The 19,085-nt window shown below is 39.0% G+C and overlaps 1 protein-coding gene and 1 long non-coding RNA gene across 8 annotated transcripts in view; both read left to right on the top strand.

Moving 5' to 3' along the window:
• Positions 1-19,085, top strand: part of ESRRG (estrogen related receptor gamma) — a 611,234-nt gene that overhangs the window by 94,537 nt on the left and 497,612 nt on the right. The window lies entirely within an intron of this gene.
• LOC144585785 (uncharacterized) overlaps positions 841-19,085 on the top strand; it is a 44,743-nt gene continuing 26,498 nt past the window's right edge. Inside the window, exon 1 of the long non-coding RNA XR_013540338.1 lies at positions 841-19,085. This exon is cut by the window's right edge and continues 23,848 nt beyond it. This is a non-coding gene — a long non-coding RNA (uncharacterized LOC144585785).

Genomic DNA, 19,085 nt, shown 5'->3' with positions numbered 1-19,085 from the left:
AATTGAGGCTTGTCCTTTAGGGCAGGGGTCCCCAACCTCCAGTCCATGGCCTGGTATCGGGCCATGGCCTTGGCAGCACTGGGCCACAGAGACAGATCTCCCGTGCCCCCCGCCTGCACACCCCCTCACATCCACGCATGCACACCCCACCCACATATGCATGGATGCATGCACACCACATCCACACATGCATGGATGCACACACAGGCCCCCACATGCACAGATGCATGCCCTGCCCATGCACTGATGCATGCATGCCCCCCAACATGCACACATTGATGCCCCTCACCCACACGCTAAACCAGTCCACAGTGCAAAAAAGGTTGGAGACCACTGCTTTAGGGCACGTGGGGTTTGGTCACATCTCAGGCTGAGTGTTCCCAGATAGCCTACTCCTGCCTGTTTGTATTTGTGTGTGTGTGTATGTGTGCTCTCCTTTGTGCATGTGCAAAGAGAAAAAAGAGAAAGAGACAGTATGTTGATGTCTGTATGAAAACCCACATTTACCCTTGAGTATGTACTCTATGGCAGCGGTCCCGAACCTTTTTGGGACCGTGGACCGGCTGAGCCTCTGAGGAAGGCGAGGCACCCCCACACACTCGTGGGCGTATGCGCAAAGCGGTGGGGGAGCGTGTGCTCACCTGCCAGCAACAGCATGAGCACTCCCCTTCGCACATGCACAGGAGTGCCCGCACACACCCCGCATGCCTCCGCACACCTTCGGGCGTGCACTTGGGTGCATGCGTGAAGGGGTGGGGGAGCGCTCACACCAGCGCTGGCACACACACGTGTGTGTGTACGTGTGTGTGTGTGTGTGTGTGTGTATGTGTGCATGTGTACTAAGCAGCTGTAGGGAGGGGAGTGTGTGTGTGTGGGAGGTCTGACTCTGCAGCCTGGTCCAGCTCAGCCCACAGACTGGCACCGGGCTGCAGACCGTGGGTTGATGACCTCTGCTCTATGGGATATGTGTCTTCTGTATCAACTATTATGGGACCAGCCACCACTATCTTATGCCAAAGGAGTTTATAGAGCCATATATAATTAATATCTACCCCTGTTTAATGCATTTCAGCACAGAATGGGTCAGTCCATATCGCTCAATGCTGTCATGATTACTACTGAAAAACTTTCATGTGTGTCTGAGATTCCAAAAGGCTTCAGGGAAGAAAGAAAAAATCAGTGCACAGTACACACAATTGCTCATATACAGTGGAACCTCGACTTATGAACTTCCCTACCTACGAACTTTTTGACTTACAAACTGCTCTGTTCGCAAAATTTTGCTTTGACTTGCGAATGGAGCTTCAACTTACAAACAAAAAAGGTGTTCTGTTTAAAAAGTGTTCCCTCCCCCTCCTTCCTTTCCTGCCCTTTTTTGACCTAAGTTCATCTTAGGTCAAAAGAAGAAAAAAGAAAAAAAATATCCCCCTAGTGGTAGAGTACAGATTAACCGGCTTTGCATTAGTTCCTATGGGAGCTAATGCCTCTACTTGCGAACAGTGCCTCTACATAAGAACCAAAACAGCCAGAATGGATTAAATGGTTTTCAGTGCATTCCTATGGGGAATTTTGCTTCGACTTATGAACATTTCGACGTACAAACACTGTTCAAATACGGATTAAGTTCGTAAGTCGAGGTTCCACTCTACACATAACATTTTGACACAAGAAAGGTTTAAAAGGTAATGATAAAATCACAATAGCAGTATATTCTTTTTTCAGAGGAATATTTCAAAACTGAAGAAGTTACCTGTCAGAAGAACTCAGATAGGCAGTGACATTGTGTGTGTGTGTGTGTGTGTGTGTGTGTGTGTGTGTGTGTGTGTGTGTGTGTGTGTGTGTGTGTGTGTGTAGAGAGGCAGTCCCCCCAGGCACGATATTTTAAGGGCTGCAACCACTACCATTTCACACACACCCCGTTCCATCTTGCCATAGGGCTGGGCTGGGCGGCCCCATTGATCCGTCCTCTCTTCCTCCTGCCACCACCTACTGCTCAGCTGTCTGCTGAGGCAAGCCAGCCACCCCTTGTCCAGCACAGATGCAGTGCTGAGCAATGAAGGGGAATAGACTGCCCTGTTGAGGAGAACAAGCCAGTAACCTTCATCTGACAGCTCTTCCAGGGGCTGGTGGAGGGGGTGTGGCTGCAACTGCTGCTATTGGGCATCTGGAGCCATGTGGGTCAGAATGGGGGTGCCAGGGTCCTGGGCACTGTTGTGCCTCTTCCTGGCTGCCATCGGGATGCTTGTGACACTGAGCCTGGCCAGCAGCATCTTCCTTCTGGGCCCATGGCGGGAGCTGAGACAGTATGTGGATGTCTTTATGAAAACCCACATTTCACCTCAAGTATGGCAGTGATTCCCCAACCTTTTTGCTTGTGCCTGCATGGAGAGGTTGGGGACCTCTCCATGCAGGCACTGCAGGAGACAGTGGCAGCACAGTGGTGAGAGTTGGAGGCACAGCAGGGCCCTCTCCACATCTGGGTGGAGTCCAGTGTGAAGTGGGTGAGGAGGAGCTAGGGGAAGATGAGGGAAGGAGGGATAATGATGGAGGAGGGTGCCTCAGGGGCAGTCCTATCGGGAATGGAGGGAGGAGGAGGGGGCACTCTGGAAAGCAGGAGCAGCAGGTCCATGGGTTAGGGGGCACAATACTTGCCCCAGATTCTGGCAACCCACACTACACTTCTACAGATAGACCTGATTACATACAGAGGAATCCCCATAACCCCCACCTTCAAGAAGGAGTGTCATCATTTAAATACCCACCCACCCCTTCTTTAACAGCTATGATTTACATTCTCTAGTGATATACTATACTGAAACATTCTTGCCTGTGCCTTTGTAGTGCACTTTTACGTGTGGACAGCAAAACATATGTAAAAATCTACATGCAGAGTACAGTATACCAGTGAAGTTCTTTCGAAGCCTGCGTTCTTTTCTTTTCTGGTAGAAATGTATTTCTATTATCTTTACAAATTGTTGTCTGAAATAGTGTTTGCATTTGAAAGGGGGAGTCTACTGAGGTAGCTGTCAAACAAAACAATTTGTTGTCTAGAGCTTAATCTGCTAGATCTTTGAAATGTAACTGCTTCAAGCTTGCTTGGCAAAAATGTTGTTTGAAGACATATTGCGTTCCACAAGCAAATGGAAAAAATGGGCACCTGTCATCATATTTAGAAAACAGCTGGGTAACCTGGCCAAGTGCCACAGTCTCTTTTCACATGGCCTTTATGCTGAAATCATCCTAGCTCCATTCCTAGCACTGAAGAAACCCAATGCCTTTAAATGGTTACAGAAACATCTACTTAGGAGATGACTCTTCTCACAGTAAAGTTTATTGCCAATATTTCTAATGAGTAGTTATGAATTGCACTGGTACTTTATAAACCACCAGTTTTTCTCCTGTGGTTTTAAAGAGACAGGAGTAGGCTGCTAGATTACATATTCTTGTCAACCAGACTGTCAACCAGCCTCTCCCTTTCAGAGCATTAATTTCTCTTGCTGTTTCTGTACTAGCTGTAACTGTTTAAGTGCTGCGTTGGTTGACACCAGTGGTAGCTGTAGTTAAGGGTAACACAAGTGGTCTTTAGACATTTTTCTCTCGCTGTAAGGACAGTTTTATTTGGAAGCAGTTCTTGTATGAATGGGATAAGATCAGATGACACATCCGTACTGGTGCTGCTGATTGTGTGAGTCCTTTTGAAGAAAAGGAACATTGCTGCTGTCAGCACATGGCATCTAGACACAACCTTAAAGAGGAGTTGTTGCAACCTGCTGTTGCAACTTTCAGGTCCATCTTTTTCATAACCTGCCACTCTGAGCGGCACCAGGCAGTTATTTTTCATTTTCCATAATGCTCTTGGATTAGCATTTCTCTTTAGCATTGTGGGGCTGTGATCTATAAAGAACAGATAGGCCCACCTGTCCAGCAGGGACTGGAGTATCACTGCACTCAGATGCATCTGCCAGGGCACGGTGGCAGAAGAAGAATCCACCAAAGAACACTTGGGTTGAGGGTCTCTCAAATGTGGAGTTATTATTTGGCTTTACTGTACTTGTATGGATTAATCATTGAGATGATTGCTTAGAATTAGATCCATAAAAGCTGCTCAGGGATGAGTGGTCAAGGATTTCATCTGTTTGAGAGAACCTTCATGTGATTCCTCTGTCTGTTCTTAATCAGAGCATGAAACTGCTTAGCAAATACAGTTAAGAGGAGTTTCTGCTTTGGAAGTGAAGGATAATAGGGAGTATTTCAAGTGCACCAAACCTGTGTGTTAGAATTTACATTCACAATTAAATTAACTTCAGTGCAGAATCTTTTTATGTCCGAAGCATTTTAGTGGTTTTTTTTTAAAAGCAAGATCTGGTGAAAATAACTGACCCTGTTTAATTTAGGCGCTGACATCCATATTTCCTAAATTGATGCAAAGGCAGGTATGCTTATAAAGATTAGTTAGTCTAATTTGGAACAAATGGGATTACTAAAAAGGAATATATTTTGTCACATATGTTACGGTTGCTGCATTTTTCACTGAATTGAAAAAAAGCTAATCTGTTGAGAAGTTTAGTATCTTCAAAGCTTTACTATTTCCAGCTCTCTAATAGAATTAGAATGTACAGTCATTGCATTTAGGGCCAAGAGGAAATGAATATAGGAGAACTGAGCTTTGCTGTATCTAACTGAATGGAGAACTAGTGAAGAGGAGATGCAAAGTCTAGTTGGCTATGGAGTCTATGCCTCTTCACGTCCAATTTGGCTCACCTTTAATGGCTTTCAGTACTGTCGTGATTTTTGAAATTCAGCTCTCCGAACAGTGTTTAAATAAGGATAGCCTCCTATAGAACTCCCCATATGTTGTACAACATTATAGGTACAGTGGGGTCTTGACTTGAGAACTTAATCCGTATTGGAAGGCGGTTCTCAAGTCAAAAAGTTCTCAGGTCAAATCTGCATTTCCCATAGGAATGCATTGAAAACCATTTGATCCATATCTGCTCTTTTCCGTCCATAGAAACTAATGGGAAGCTGCTATTCTGCCTTCGATCACTAGAGGGGGATATTTTGTTTCTTTTTTTCTTAGGTCAAGAAAGGTTCAGGGAAGGCAGGGAAAATACAGTCCAGGCAGTACAGTACCAGGCAGTCTGAAGACTGTCTCCCAGTCCACTCTCTAAACGCTGGGAGGAGTGAGGAAGCAGACAGGCACCCTTTTCACTGGCCAACAGTTAACTGAAAGTTCAAATTTTGCACTCTCCCTGCCTCCCACGTGGTTTTTTTCAGTTCTTAACTCAAATCTAAGTATGTAAGTCAAGTCAATATTTTCCTATGAGAGTGGTTCTTAAGTCAAAATGTTCTTAACTCAAGCCGTTCTTAAGTCAAGACCCCACTGTATTTTGTAAAATGAAGCATGTAAAATACCCATCATTTCAGAAGGGTGAACATTTTTGTCAAAAAGATTTGGAAGATTACAGTTGGGTTGCAGATGCAGTTGTTCAAAGCAGGAGCTGGAAAAAGTATCACTTCAGTGGATATAGTGTCACTTCAGTAGATGCACGAGTAGGAGAATGAACAGCCATAGGAGTACTGCTGAAAAGTCTCAAATGAGTATAAAGTTTGATGGCATGCAGTTTAGTTCAGTTCTCCATGTTACAAGACCTCTATCCTTACCACTAACTTCATAATCACTGGCTTCTCTTATTTAGCAGAACCTTTTTGGAAGGTTTTTTTTACAGTTAACTGACTGACCTTCTAATTTTAGCACCAAATGCTTATAATTAGAAATATTTCCATAGTTGTTTACAAACAGCCCCGCTCAGTCACAGTATGTGTCTGCAATTTTAGAAGGACTCTGTTATCACTCTAGAGTGGGGTGAAAGGGCATTTAAGTTCTTTTCAGCTTGTGCAATTGATAGAAACTAGAAGAAACAGATGTGTTTATTGATATGTGTTCATCATATACTGCTGTGCAGTTAGAAGAAGGGATGGGTAATACTTGTAATTATAGGTGAAAAGACCAGATTTAAACAGTTATTCGAAGGGAGAAAAATCCTGTGAACCTCACTGCTGAGAAACAGCTCTGGATGGTTGAGGTGTTTCTATTATTCTCGAAAATGTTGTGTGGTTCATCTAATTAGCTATGTTAATTGTTTGTATAGGCCCATAAACTGTTTAACATACCCAGTTAGGACATTTCTCAGTTGCATCTATCAAGAAATGAAATAATTTCACTGTGTATGTGTGCACATATTTTTGCCTTATTAGAAAATAGAGTTTTCTGCTTTAATTTGGAAGCAAGGAACAGTTCATTAGTAGAGAGCCTGATTTTGAATGCAACAAGTATTGGATTCTCATGTGGTGGTGGTGATGAGGAATACCTTTGTACAGCTCTGCTTAGTGCACTTTTCCTGAGTGGAACTGCATTAGCAACAGTCATTCACTCTGTGTGAGGTTACCCTTGAAAAGGGTCTAAGATCTTCAATTGGTGCAATATGTGGTAGCTAGGCTGCTAACTGGTGTCTAATACTGCAGCCATATGATCCCAATACTGGTACTGGTTGCCATGTGCTTTCCAGGCTCAATTCAAGGTGTTGGTTTTAACCTTTAAATCTCTAACTAGCTCAAGGCCTTGCTATTTAAGGGAGCTTCTGTCTCATTATGAGCCTATCTAGAAAGGAAGAAAGGAAGGAAGGAAGGAATTCATAGCTCAACTCCTCCCTCCTTACTCTATTTCCAATTTGGAAGTAGTTGCATATAAATTATCCTTAGAATTATATTTATTTGCATGACTAATATCTTTATGGATCTGCATGTTCAACCTAATATGGGAGGAAGAGCAAACTACTTTATAAAAAACACGGGTAGTACAAAAAACTACAGTATTAATTAAAGTTATGAATGGTACATCTCAAAATGAAATAGCAAGTCCCCAGTTGCTTTGTTCGGCCATTGTTGTGCCTTCTCTGGCTTCTATATTTTATGCACATCTTTTATTTTTGAATGGTAGAGTCACAAGACACATAATATAAACATGTGGTTTCCCACGTTTAAGCCCAGGAGGAAATAGTGAGACTGGAAATGGTATAGTAGTACTAAAGTAACATCATGATTGACTTTTTAAAATTAAGAACTGGGTATCCTTTTAGTATTAATGCTAAGGCAAGACTTGGTATTGATAAGTTAATAAGTTATCTTTTTGATGAACCGTTTGGCCTTTGGCCTTTTTTCAGTAGAAACAGTTAAATTTTTTAATAGAATAATTAAAAATAAAAAGTAAATATCCTTGAGAATCATGCAGTAGTAATAACTGAAGTAACAGTTAATTATTAGCTGTTTGTAGTGTTATGGGCATTTGGAATTGACATTTACTTTTCCTCTGTAAAATCCTCACTGTCGTAATTATTACAGCATAATGCATTAATTGTGTAAGAGATGTCATGTCAGAAAATGCATGAGTAACCACTTATTTTCTCTGTTAAATTATATACTTGTGTAACTACTTTGGAATGGATGGAAAGAAATGTGTTTCCTTCAAAGAGCATCACCTCATTGACCTCTGAGAAGTCAGATCATTAAACATGAATTTTCCATCTTGCCTAGAAAGTCACTGGAAAAGCCTGTCTTCTTTCTAAAGATTCCTTCAAGTCCAACCGTAGGGGTTTCTATGGTGCACATACCATAAGGGAGGACATTTCACATTATATAGCTAAGAATCTGTTCATTAGTCAAACTCTATGTTCAGTGAACAGGAAAGCCATCTTAAAGCATAGATCATGGGGAAAAATTTGTACTGTCAATAATTTTGGTCTTAAATGTACTGCCACTTGGTTTCTATATTAGTAAATATATACCGGTATATGTTGGTTTTTAATTAACTAAATCCATGTGTTGTACTTACAGCATAGAGAACCAGTAAATGAGGTAAACTGACAGGAAGGCCAGTCATAGTTTCAGATTTATATACTGTAATACATAAGGCAATACTCTGTATTAAAAGTACAATTTTATGACAATTGGCAATATCTGTTCTGTAAGTAAGACAGTTGGCTTTCCTCTCACTTGAGCCATTTCCCAGGATATTATATTGCAAGGAATTTTTACCTGATATGGTCTCCAGCTTTTTTCCCTATCTGCCTATCTTTCTAAACATTCGTTTCACAAGCACCAAATTAAAATAAGGACATTTTTCTTGGAACTGTTTTAAAAGAGAATAATCATTTTTTTCTTATTATTTTATGCCCTGTGATTTTTCACCACCCCCACCAGCTGGTTAATCATGCAAAAGCTGAACACTTCATTAGCCAGAACATGTTTGCCCATGGGCATTTCTTTAGTAAATTAGTTCTTTCTATTTATGCAGGTAAGTCATAGCCAAAAGTCTTTAAGGTAGCAAAGGAATTAATTCCTTTCACTGAGTTATCAAGAGAGTGCAACTTTAACTATGAACACCAGTGGCTTGATATTACTTTTAAATTATGAAAGAAGGATCCTTCCTAAGAATATGAGAAATAGAATTTCCTTTTGAGATGCCTACTTTGGTGGTGCTGTACTGGATCTACATTCTTTACAAAAACTCTGTGAAAATATGTTCTTTAGGTTTATACATTCTGCTGGACCATAATCTTTTGCTTTGTGACTAGCTAAGTTTTTAACTGTTAATTTAAAGTGTATGGTTTATTGACACAATATTTGAACCTGGCAGTAAAGTAAGAGCACACAGAGCAGTTTTAAAGTAAATGTAGATCCATATGCATACCAGAAAGTGTTCTGTAATCTGTATTGTTGGTAAACAATTTAGAACTGAAATAGTATGGAAAGTAACTGTAAATGTATCATAAACATTGAAGTTGCTTGCAAAATATTTAGCATAAGGGAAGCTGTATCTATAATATGTACCCAGAAAAACTACAAAGAGAACTGTAGCATCTAAATTTTCATAACGTTATTATGACATACATTTTCATGGACTGGTGCCATGTCTTTAACTGACAGGTATATACACTTGGGGCAGGGGCTGAGTTAATGGTAGACATAGAAGTGTAATTTAAGTGCTCATATCATTAATTTCCATATAGTACTAAATGAGAGTTACCTTCTAAATATGTCTCTAGGAATTATCATAATCATTATTGTCATAAACAAAAACAATTATAGGCAAATGCATATCCTGTATGTTGCTATTAGCCTTGGAAAGAAAGTTTCCAACAGTGACAGTGAGGTCCTCATAACCACCCTGGGCTAAAAGAAATATGTGACTGATTTTTAATATTGTTTGTATTGAAAATGTTTTTTGTATGGTATTTCTTTGATCCTTTTGCATTTGTGTACCCACCACTGTTAGCTTTAAATATTGTCTTTTGATAATGTAATCCATCTTGAGCCCTTTTTAAGGTAAAAGGCAGGGTAGAAAATCTTAAATATATTAAGTGAAACTAAAGATGCGCACGGCAAAAACTTTAATTTTGAATTCATTTTGGTTTCTTTGGGCAAGGTGCCCCTATTGTTTTTGTTGTTTCAGTGCAAAAAACTTAATTTTTCATAAAAAGGCCTGCTTCTTTCTGATCTTTTCATTTTGTGTTTCTCTATTCATATTCCTAGAGCTAACCCCAAAAAGCTCTAAGATCTAATAAAAACTGTGCCAAAGAAGCAGAGGCAAGGCAATAGAGAATCAATCTGCATCAGAAGCAGGCAGCACTACAAACAAAAATAATCACAATATTAAAAAATCAGTCCACTCAAAACCACCTAAATATACACCTTGAACAGAATAAATTCAAAATGGCTGACATTCTGTTGGAGAGCTGCATAATGCAACGTGGGAGATATATATTGTACAACAAGATTTCAGCTAATAAATTAGACAAATAACATTTTAAACTAAAATGAAATAGGGAAAGCACTCCATGAAACAAGTAGAATAACTGGCAAAATAAGTAGCACACAGTCCCCTTCCTAAAGACCAAGAAAAACAAGGAAGCAAATAAAGGCAAAAGATATAATCAACTCCCCCCTCAATAACTAGGATATGGGGAGATTCTCTTCTCCACCACTTGATGCTTTTCTTCTCTTCTTTGAGTCCAGTGCAGCAGCAGGCAGGCAGCAAAAATAATCTCCAAAGAAAAGAAAAGAGAAAGGGGGGGATCCTCCAAAAAATCAAGGGGAAAAGGAAAGGATTCAGAGGCACAGCTAGGCAGGAAAGCAGCACAAGATGGAGGGCACAAGGAAGAAATTCCTGCACCAAGAAATACCATATTTTTTGTTTATAAAACAACACTTTTAACTAAAATAATTAGAGGAAAAATTGAGAGTCGTTTTATAAATGGAAGAAAGCAGAGGCAAATGAGCAGTCGCACGTGTGCTCAGGCATCTCTTACTGCTGCTGCTGCCCAATTGTCTCCTCCAGGACTCATGGCTTGTCCCCTCTGGTGGTGGAGGCAGCAGCAGCAGGAGATGGAGGCAAAGGAGCAGTCTCAGGCGCTCGGGCGCCTGCTGTGTCCCCCACCCGCTTGATCACCTTCTCCAGTGGGACTGACTGGCTCACCTCCAGCTCAGGCCCGCCTTGTCCCCTCTGGTGGCAGAGACAGCAGGAGGCGGAGGCAAAGAAGTTGCATTGGAGGAGGTGATTGGGTGGGTAACGGAGGCAGCAGCGGCAGCAGGAGAGACAGAGGTGGAAGAGCAGTTGCCCATTAACTGCTTCTCCACCTCCAGCAAGGGTCAAAATTAGTGGGTTGTTTTATACATGGGGAGGGAGTATACATGGAAAAATACAGTAATGAGGGCAGTGCAAAAAAGAAACCCCCTGACTGTTTTACACCTTCAAAATTCCTATCCCAACCTCTCCCAGAAATTCTGATTAGCTGCTGATAGCAAGAGCAAGAAGTATAATGGGGGCAAATCATGTTTAGACATGATCTTCCATAGATCCATTGGGACAGTAATTAGGGTATCTGGGACTACTTAGGGACCACTGAAATAAAGTCCTGAGATGTCCCAACCACTCTTCTGGCAAAGCTTTTAGTCCTCACTGTAGGACTCAAGAGCAAATATTCTTTGTGTGCTACAGAGTACGGACAATGAAAGACACAGACGGATTAACACACACACATGCAACCTCTGCTAGTGCTAGAAGTGCATTTTGAAGACATGGAAGAGGCAGTGGATATTTCACATGGAACTGAATTTATTTATGGGACAAATTAAAAGTGTGTTATCTGCGCTACATAATTATACCAGTTTGATTTAACTTTTACCTTAATAATTCCATCCTGTGGAATCCTAGGATTTTTAGTTAAGACTCAAATTTCATGGCGTGGAGTCCTGACAGTTAAAGTGGACTCCAGCTGTTCCATCTCTATAATACAGATGAATACCATGTTCTGTTTAAAAACCTATCATTTCTGTTTAAAATCCGTGTTCTGTTTAAAAAACCTATGCATTTTACATCCTCTATTTTTCATAATACTGAACACTTAATTGCTCTTGTTTGTTTTCAGTTTCTTCATCTGTCCTGCTTTGAACCTCACTACTAATGAAACAAAAGCTATTAAATTTACAAGTGGGCCAGCTCCTCAGTAAAATGCTAAGGAGTCATGGTTCCTTCTCAATTGACTAAAGTTAATACTTCAACCTGTAAGCTACTATTACATCTAGTTAAACAAAAACTAATACAATGGCAAAAATTGAATCTGTCATTACTGTGTCGCATAGCAGCAGTTAAGATGTCAATTCTGCCTAGGTCTTTCAAGTTCTGCCTACAGGTTTATCAGATGTGGCCTTTAAATACTGGTAGACTATATGTATGCATTTTATTCATAGCTCCAGGAAGTTAAGGGTATCTCATACAGTGAATTTCCATAATCAAAAAGAAGGAAAATTGTGAGCCCCAAATTTTAAAGTCTATTATGTAGCATTCCAGATAAAATAAATATTTCGTGGGAGTGAGCTCATTCATACATATAATTGTGATGACAAGTTTGAGTATGAATTGTCTTGCTTTACCTGAACCCTGAAAACATTATGGTTACATAGATGCTACATACTTCAAGGTTAATTGGAACGCCCGTTGGAAAAACAGAGGCTTTTTGCACGTAGTCCCAGGCTTATGAAAGTAAATGATATTGAACTCTATTTATTTAATTATTTGACTGATAGAATTGTGTTGTCAGTGCACCTTCTCATCAGCTGTTCTTGTTTTTATTTCTGATCAGAAGGCAGCTTTGAATTGCTTCTGCATTTCTTCCTTTTTAGCTTTTTTCATTTAATTCAAGCAAAGTGAGAGGGATCATCCCCTTTTGACAGAGCATTTTTTGGTCCAGCCATAAGAAAAGGTTTGCATGTCAATATTTGTATTAAGTCATCCATACTGCACCATAGGCTGTTTGATTGTAACAGTATGTTACAGTCTTCAAAGTTAATGCAGTTAATATTCAACTGAACTTTTTTTTGGAGGGGGGGGAGAGGGTGTTGTTAATCCCTAAGGCAGGCTTAGTAGAAAGGGCAAATATATTTATAGCGCTTTGAATCAGACTGTAGCAAGTGAATAACACTATGTGTTATGCCATCAAATGTACAATTTCAGCAAAGCTCAATGTAAATCAAGCTTTTAATAGTATCTAAATTGCAGGGATATCCTGTCTTCATCAAAAAACGTGGCTCGTTCAGTTGATAACACACTGGTTAAAATGTGTTGATCTAAAAGATCTCGATCTTGTCTCTGTGCTTCAGGTGCTATGTCTTTTTTTGCACTCCCAGCCTTTTTTCTTTTTCTTTTTGACACATTGTAGCTTTATGGTCTTTTTAAATATTTTTAATTCTTCTTCTTAATAAGGAACTAACTAGAACTGAAATTTCTCCTGTTTTTATTATTCTTTAATAGAATGTCAGTGGATTTTGTAATGAAACTGAGCCGGGCTTGGATTTAAATGTAGTTTAAAATGTGTTTTGTTGGTTCTGTAGAACAAAACCTGAAGAGAAATAATGGTCACCAACATTTGACCCCAAGAGAAATATTTTGTGGTTGAAGAGGTTCAGTACAGGTCATTGCTCTGCGCACACGGTCACATGAAGTAGGATTTCTTTTTGTACCACACCAGCATAGAACAGAGCACGATTCTCAGTCTCAGGGTTATGGTCTCATTGGTAATTTGAACCGATTCGTGTTCTGCCTTTTTAAAACATTGGGTTAAAGTCATGTGCTATATAAATCATTAGCCACATTCACTTTTGACCAAAATTAAATTGATTTGTTTTTAGTAATTAAAACTGTTTTTTTTGGGGTGGTACACTGAAATAGACTCGTTTCCTTTCTGTTTTAGGAGCATGCTGATCTTAAAGATTTTGATTTTATTCTTTTTTTAAAGGAATACATCACTATATTGAGTGTCTACAATGTTCCACCTGGTGTCATAATAGTCTTTAGAAACCATGGGGATGGGGAAGACTGGCGACATGACCCCAGCCAATTAATGATGGAAATATGAGAATGGGGAGGTCTTTCTGCAGGTTTAGAGGAAGGGAACTGACACTGGAGCCTCAGCCCCTGCACCACTCTCCTGAATGCTTCTTCTTGGGGGGGGGGGACAGCCTGAAGCTTGCATTTGCAGCCACGCTAGCTTTGTGCCCCTCTACACCCCTCTACACCAGCTTCTTCATCAGCCTAATGGAAAGAATGAGGTAGATGGTTGCAATGCCGAATATATTGATGGAGTGATTCAACAATAAACATTTTAGGAAAGAATTTTTAAAAGTTTAAAGGGAAAGCAGTGGTGCCCCTGCCACCCAAAATCAACATAGGCACAAATTTAAATTACAGTAGCGTTCACATCCACAAAACTGCATGGAATTGAATTGATTTAGAAGCAAAGTATTTTGAAAAGCCATTCCTGGCCAGTTGAAGGAAAAAAAAACCTGTGCATTGCAGCCCATATAAATCGATTCCACCCATATATCGTGTGACCTGGAATTTATAAATCAATTTAAATAATACGTAAATTGATTTAACTGCATTTTTTATTGCCAGCGGAACCACACCCTCAGTCAAGAAACTGCCTTCAGATGTAGTTGTGGACAGTTTCTCAACCAGCCTTTCAGACAAGGCAAGAATAAATTTTAAAATGTTTTAAAACCTGGTGCAACACATCAGTGATGGTCTGCTAGATCTCCCCTACTTCTTCTGCCCTCCACTGAGCAACAGAGAAAGTGTTCAGTTTGCTGAAGGAGCCTTGACAGCAAGAAGGCTCACTTTTGACCTGTTCCTAGTAATCCCACATGCTGGAGAGAGAGGAAAGCAAAGTGATCCTATGCACACCAAAACAGTAAAAGCTCCTGATAGGCTCAGACATGTGTGTGTAGGAATGCTCATTTATGTCATGTGACTGTCAGAGAAAAGAATGAACCGACTTATCCCTTCAGGGGACCAAACAGCGAGCTAAGTGCCTGTCTCATGGTACCTTCAGTTGGCTGCACAGTGCAAAGGCCTGCTCCAGAACTTGCAAACAGATCCAGTATTCTAACAGGTTAAACCCAAAGTTTAGAAAAACTCTGTTTCTTAAATGAAGTATAAGAAATATTTGTTTTGTGTATTGACAGATGTTGAACTACAACACACCTCAAGTACCGATAATCGTCAATTGTATTGATTTCAATTTACTTCTAGAAATGGCATCCCGGTCACTTATTCCACTGTAATTACTGTTTCAGGGCTTGAAAAATTTAATTTTGTTGAATCACATTTCCCAAATCCCCCAACAAGAGGCCATCCTGGCTTAGAAATTCTGAGACTTGTACTCAAAATATTTTTTTTTCAAGCTCTGATCTGTTTACTGTATATACTGAGACGTATTTATTAAGAAGGAAGTTCTGTGTGTATTCAGCTGATCATGCTCCCGTGTAAATTATTACCATGTTGGTGTTTCTTTGAAGTGAATTGATTATAGTAGGTCCTATAAATCATAAGCACATTTTCTGAGGTAATGGGGCCAAGGAGTGTAAGAGCTTCTGGATAGCTAGACTAGCTCAGTGGATAGGGGGAGTTGGAATTCCCATTGTGCATCCCATGAGAGGGTTCAACTGAAATTAGCTGGAGTGTATGTGGCTGATGGAGTTAAGTGCCCTGCCATTTTTGTGGCCATGACAAAGCTGCACAGTCCCAGAGCACCACCAGAAGGAAGGACTGGTAAACTGTATTTGAGATTTCACATCTAGAAAATCTTGCGAAGGTTGCCATGAATCAGAATTAACTTGAGGGCACATGTTTAATTATTAACATCTTGTCTTGCTAGGCCGGTGCTGATTTTGTCTATAGTGCTCTTAAGCTTTCTGTATGTGATGAGATATTATGAAAACTACTACTGATAGACTGGTGTTCTTGACTCTAATTTGCTTTGCTGTATCTATATGCATACAAGAAGCTAGCTGTCTGCACATGTAAATCTTTGTGTAACCAACTCTAGAAGTGATTTGTTTAAACTTTCAAGTTCTCAGGAAAAAATAGGACATCATTAATTAATAGAAGGAAGGATGAACTGAGCATTCAGTTGCTTTTTTTTTGGTGTGTGTGTGTGTGTGTGTGGAATACTTTTGGCTAGGTACAAGCCAACATGAAAACTAACTATCATCATAAAATTTAGGACAGCTGGGATGCTTTACAGTGAGGGCTTTTGGCTCCATAGTTCACATAACCACAATAGCAGCTCATTTTAGCCGTTGGCTGGGTAGGTTTGGCAGGGCACAATGAAAAATAATTATTTCATGGCCTGCTTATTTGTCCCTTTAAAAAGAAAAGGAGAAGAAAGACCCTTTGTGACCTAGTCAGGCTTATATAAACATGGTGCCATATGTAAGGATGTAGAACACTGCAACATTTCTCCATTTAGAAAACTGTTGTTTTTATCTTTAGCCTATTTTTAGAAGTCTCTTTGGGACATACAAATATGGACTGACACTGTCAGGAATTGAAATCCCAGCAGTCTTAACATTTGCTTTTCTATCTATAAGCCAATGTCTTCATTTTCCAAATATGCTTCTTTAGTATCCATTTTGTTCACAAGGTAGCCCAAAGAGCAACAATAAAAATAAGTCCATTTCTTTACAGTTTTTTATACCTTTCATATAAAGAGATGACAACCATTAAAACCAAGTTTGTTTGTTTCACTTAGTTTAAGGTTAGAGTGACCAGACACAAAGTTACAATGCCTTAGTAATCTCAAATGCTGTTTGTCAAGCAGAAATGACAACTTTTTGAAGTTTCCCTTTAAACAAGCATTAACTTTATGGCAACAGGATCTTGGGCATTGTATATAAAGAAAAATATATTAAAAGTGTGGACCAGTTTGCAGTTCATTAACGAACTTTGAAGTTACAGTTATCCAGGCACTTTAAATCCAATTTTATTTTTTTTAAAGCTAAGATAATTCATATGTTAATTCATGGTACAGAAATATGGGGCTTTGCAAACCTTAAGGAAATTGAACAAGTTCAAACAGTTTTTTCGGGTCATCCTGGGAGTTTAAAATTCTACCTCAGCTCATTTAGTTAGAGCAGAACTTGTACAAAAATGATTTCGGGTCTGATAACTGTAAGAATGGTAAAGTATTGGTGCAGAACAAGTAGCATAATGGAAGAAAGACTGCCCAAAATTTGCTTGTAGGAGCAAAGGTCATCTAATAATGGAAGTTCATGGGTGCAGAAGCTGTTTAAGCTTTTTCCAAAATTTGGTTTTACAGCACAGGCTCTAAACCCAATGCAGAAAGATACAATTTGTATCATTAAGCAAAGGATTTCTGATGAAGGAGTTCAGACAGATATAACAGCTGTTGCATCCACAGAAACTACAAAATGGCTGGCCAATACAAAAAACTATTTTACCAATTCAAAAATTATTTAACAATCCCTATGAAAATGCAATATGGAAAAGCATACACACGTTTACAATTTGAACAAATGGATACAATGATGAAATGGGGTAGGTTTCAGGGTAGATTGTGTGTTTGTGGAAACCCTGTTCTTGAGGATTTGGCTCATTATGTGCTTGATTGCCCCCTGTATATGGATATAAGAGAAAAATATTTACAGCTCATCTTAAGGAAAGTGGAATATAGAAGCATCCCAGTGAAATTGAGCTTATATTACAAACATCTAATTCACATACAATAAATAGGATTGCAATATTTGCTTTTAAAGCCACTACAAGTAAAGCTAAGTATTTGGAAAATATTTGTGTAAATTGCCATAAAGATTTAGATGTATGAAGATAGCTAAATGGAACATAATTTAAATGTTATATTTAAGTTTATCATTGAATTTTAGGAGGTTCTAGTTAAAATTGTTTAGATAAATAATTATAATATTTGCAGCCCCATTTTAAAGTATTAATATTAGCATTATTTTAATTCATTGTATTTTTATTAATACCTATGGCATGATAGTACTGTTGCTCTAATGCAGCGTATTAACTTATTCTAAAATTTGCAATGATTATGCAATAAAGATTTTACTTTACTTAATATTGTCCTTTTTTGTATCTCTGATTTTGTGATTTCTGAGATCTGCAACTGCTTATAGTAATTGGGTGAAGTTTCTTGATATTGTTCCCAAAGTTCCAATGACTACGGGGACCACTGAAGTGTGTTTCTTCTAGAGGCAAGATGTTTCGATTGCCAGGTCTCTGTACTTTGTTAGTTTTTCCAATTCTTTATTTCCAACTCTGGCATCCCCTGGAATTGCAATGTCAATGATCCAGATATTTCTTCATTCTATAACTACTAATATGTCTGGTATGTTGTGTTCAAAGTGTCTATCCGTTTGGATCCGGAAATCCCACAAGATCTTGACTTCTTCATTTTCTGACACCTTCTCTACCTGATGTTCTCACGGGTTTCTGCAGGAGGACAAGTTATATTTTTGCATAATGACCTGTGCACTAACTTTGCCACTCTATCATGTCTAACTTTGTAATATATTTGTGCAATCTTTGGACATTCACAGAAAAGGTGTGAGACAGTTTCATCTTTTTCTTGGTAGAGTCAACATTTGCTGTTAGCACTAATTCCTTGGATCATGTTGGTTTCATCATGTTGGAAGGCAGATCCTCTTAGTACACTGAAGAACAGGATTACACACACTTACTGTATGTGAAGTCAGGAAACAAATTCAGAATATTTGGACTACAACAGTCCAAGCTGATCAGCAATTTGACTTCCAAAAGTGAGACTTCAATTTTTTGAAGTGAAGAAATTTATTTATTTATTTATTTATTTATTTATTTATTTATTTATTTATTCATTCATTCATTCATTCATTCATTCATTCATTCATTCATTCATTCATTCATTCATTTATTTACTTATTTATTTATTCATTTATTTATTTATATTCCGCCCATCTGGCCTAAAAGACCACTCTAGGCTGTAACAGGATATGGAATTATCTTACATTCTTCTGATTTGTATCTGTTTTCTGAAAATGAATTTGTGACTAACATTTCCTCTTTTTGGAGGGTTGCAGTGATTTTAATTTTGCTACCATCTGTGGGACTCTGACAAAATCCTTTTTCATACTTTCAGAAAGAATATCAATAAATTATGAGTAATTTCTATTCCCTTTTCATTGCCAGATTTTGAAGTTTTTCCTGATATTCAGCTGAAATCTGGCTTCCTGTAACTTGAGCCCATTATTACTCATCCTGCTCTCTGGGATGATGAGAACAGACCCTGCCTTTCCTCTGCATGACAATCTTTCAAGCATTTGAAAAGTGCTATCATATCTCCCCTCAGTTTTCTTTTCTCAAGGCTAAATATGCCAAGCTCTTTCAGTCTTTCCTCATAGGGCTTGGCTTCCAGTCCCCTGATTATCCTTGTTGCTCTCCTCTGAACTTATTACAGCTTGTATGAATCCTTCTTAACATGCATTATGTCGAACTGAACACAGTATTCTAAATGAAGCCCGATATAGGGGAACTAATACTTCACAGAATATGGAGACTATACATCTGTTAATTCAGCCTAAAATAGCACTGGACTTTTTTGCAGCAATATCACATTTTTGGCTCATATTCAGCTTAAGATCTAAAACATAGAACCAGTAGGATTCTGAAT

This window comes from Pogona vitticeps, chromosome 1, assembly GCF_051106095.1.
Source record: "Pogona vitticeps strain Pit_001003342236 chromosome 1, PviZW2.1, whole genome shotgun sequence".
NCBI classification, from domain to species: Eukaryota; Metazoa; Chordata; class Lepidosauria; order Squamata; family Agamidae; genus Pogona; species Pogona vitticeps.
This window is presented reverse-complemented; position numbering and strand designations above follow the sequence as displayed.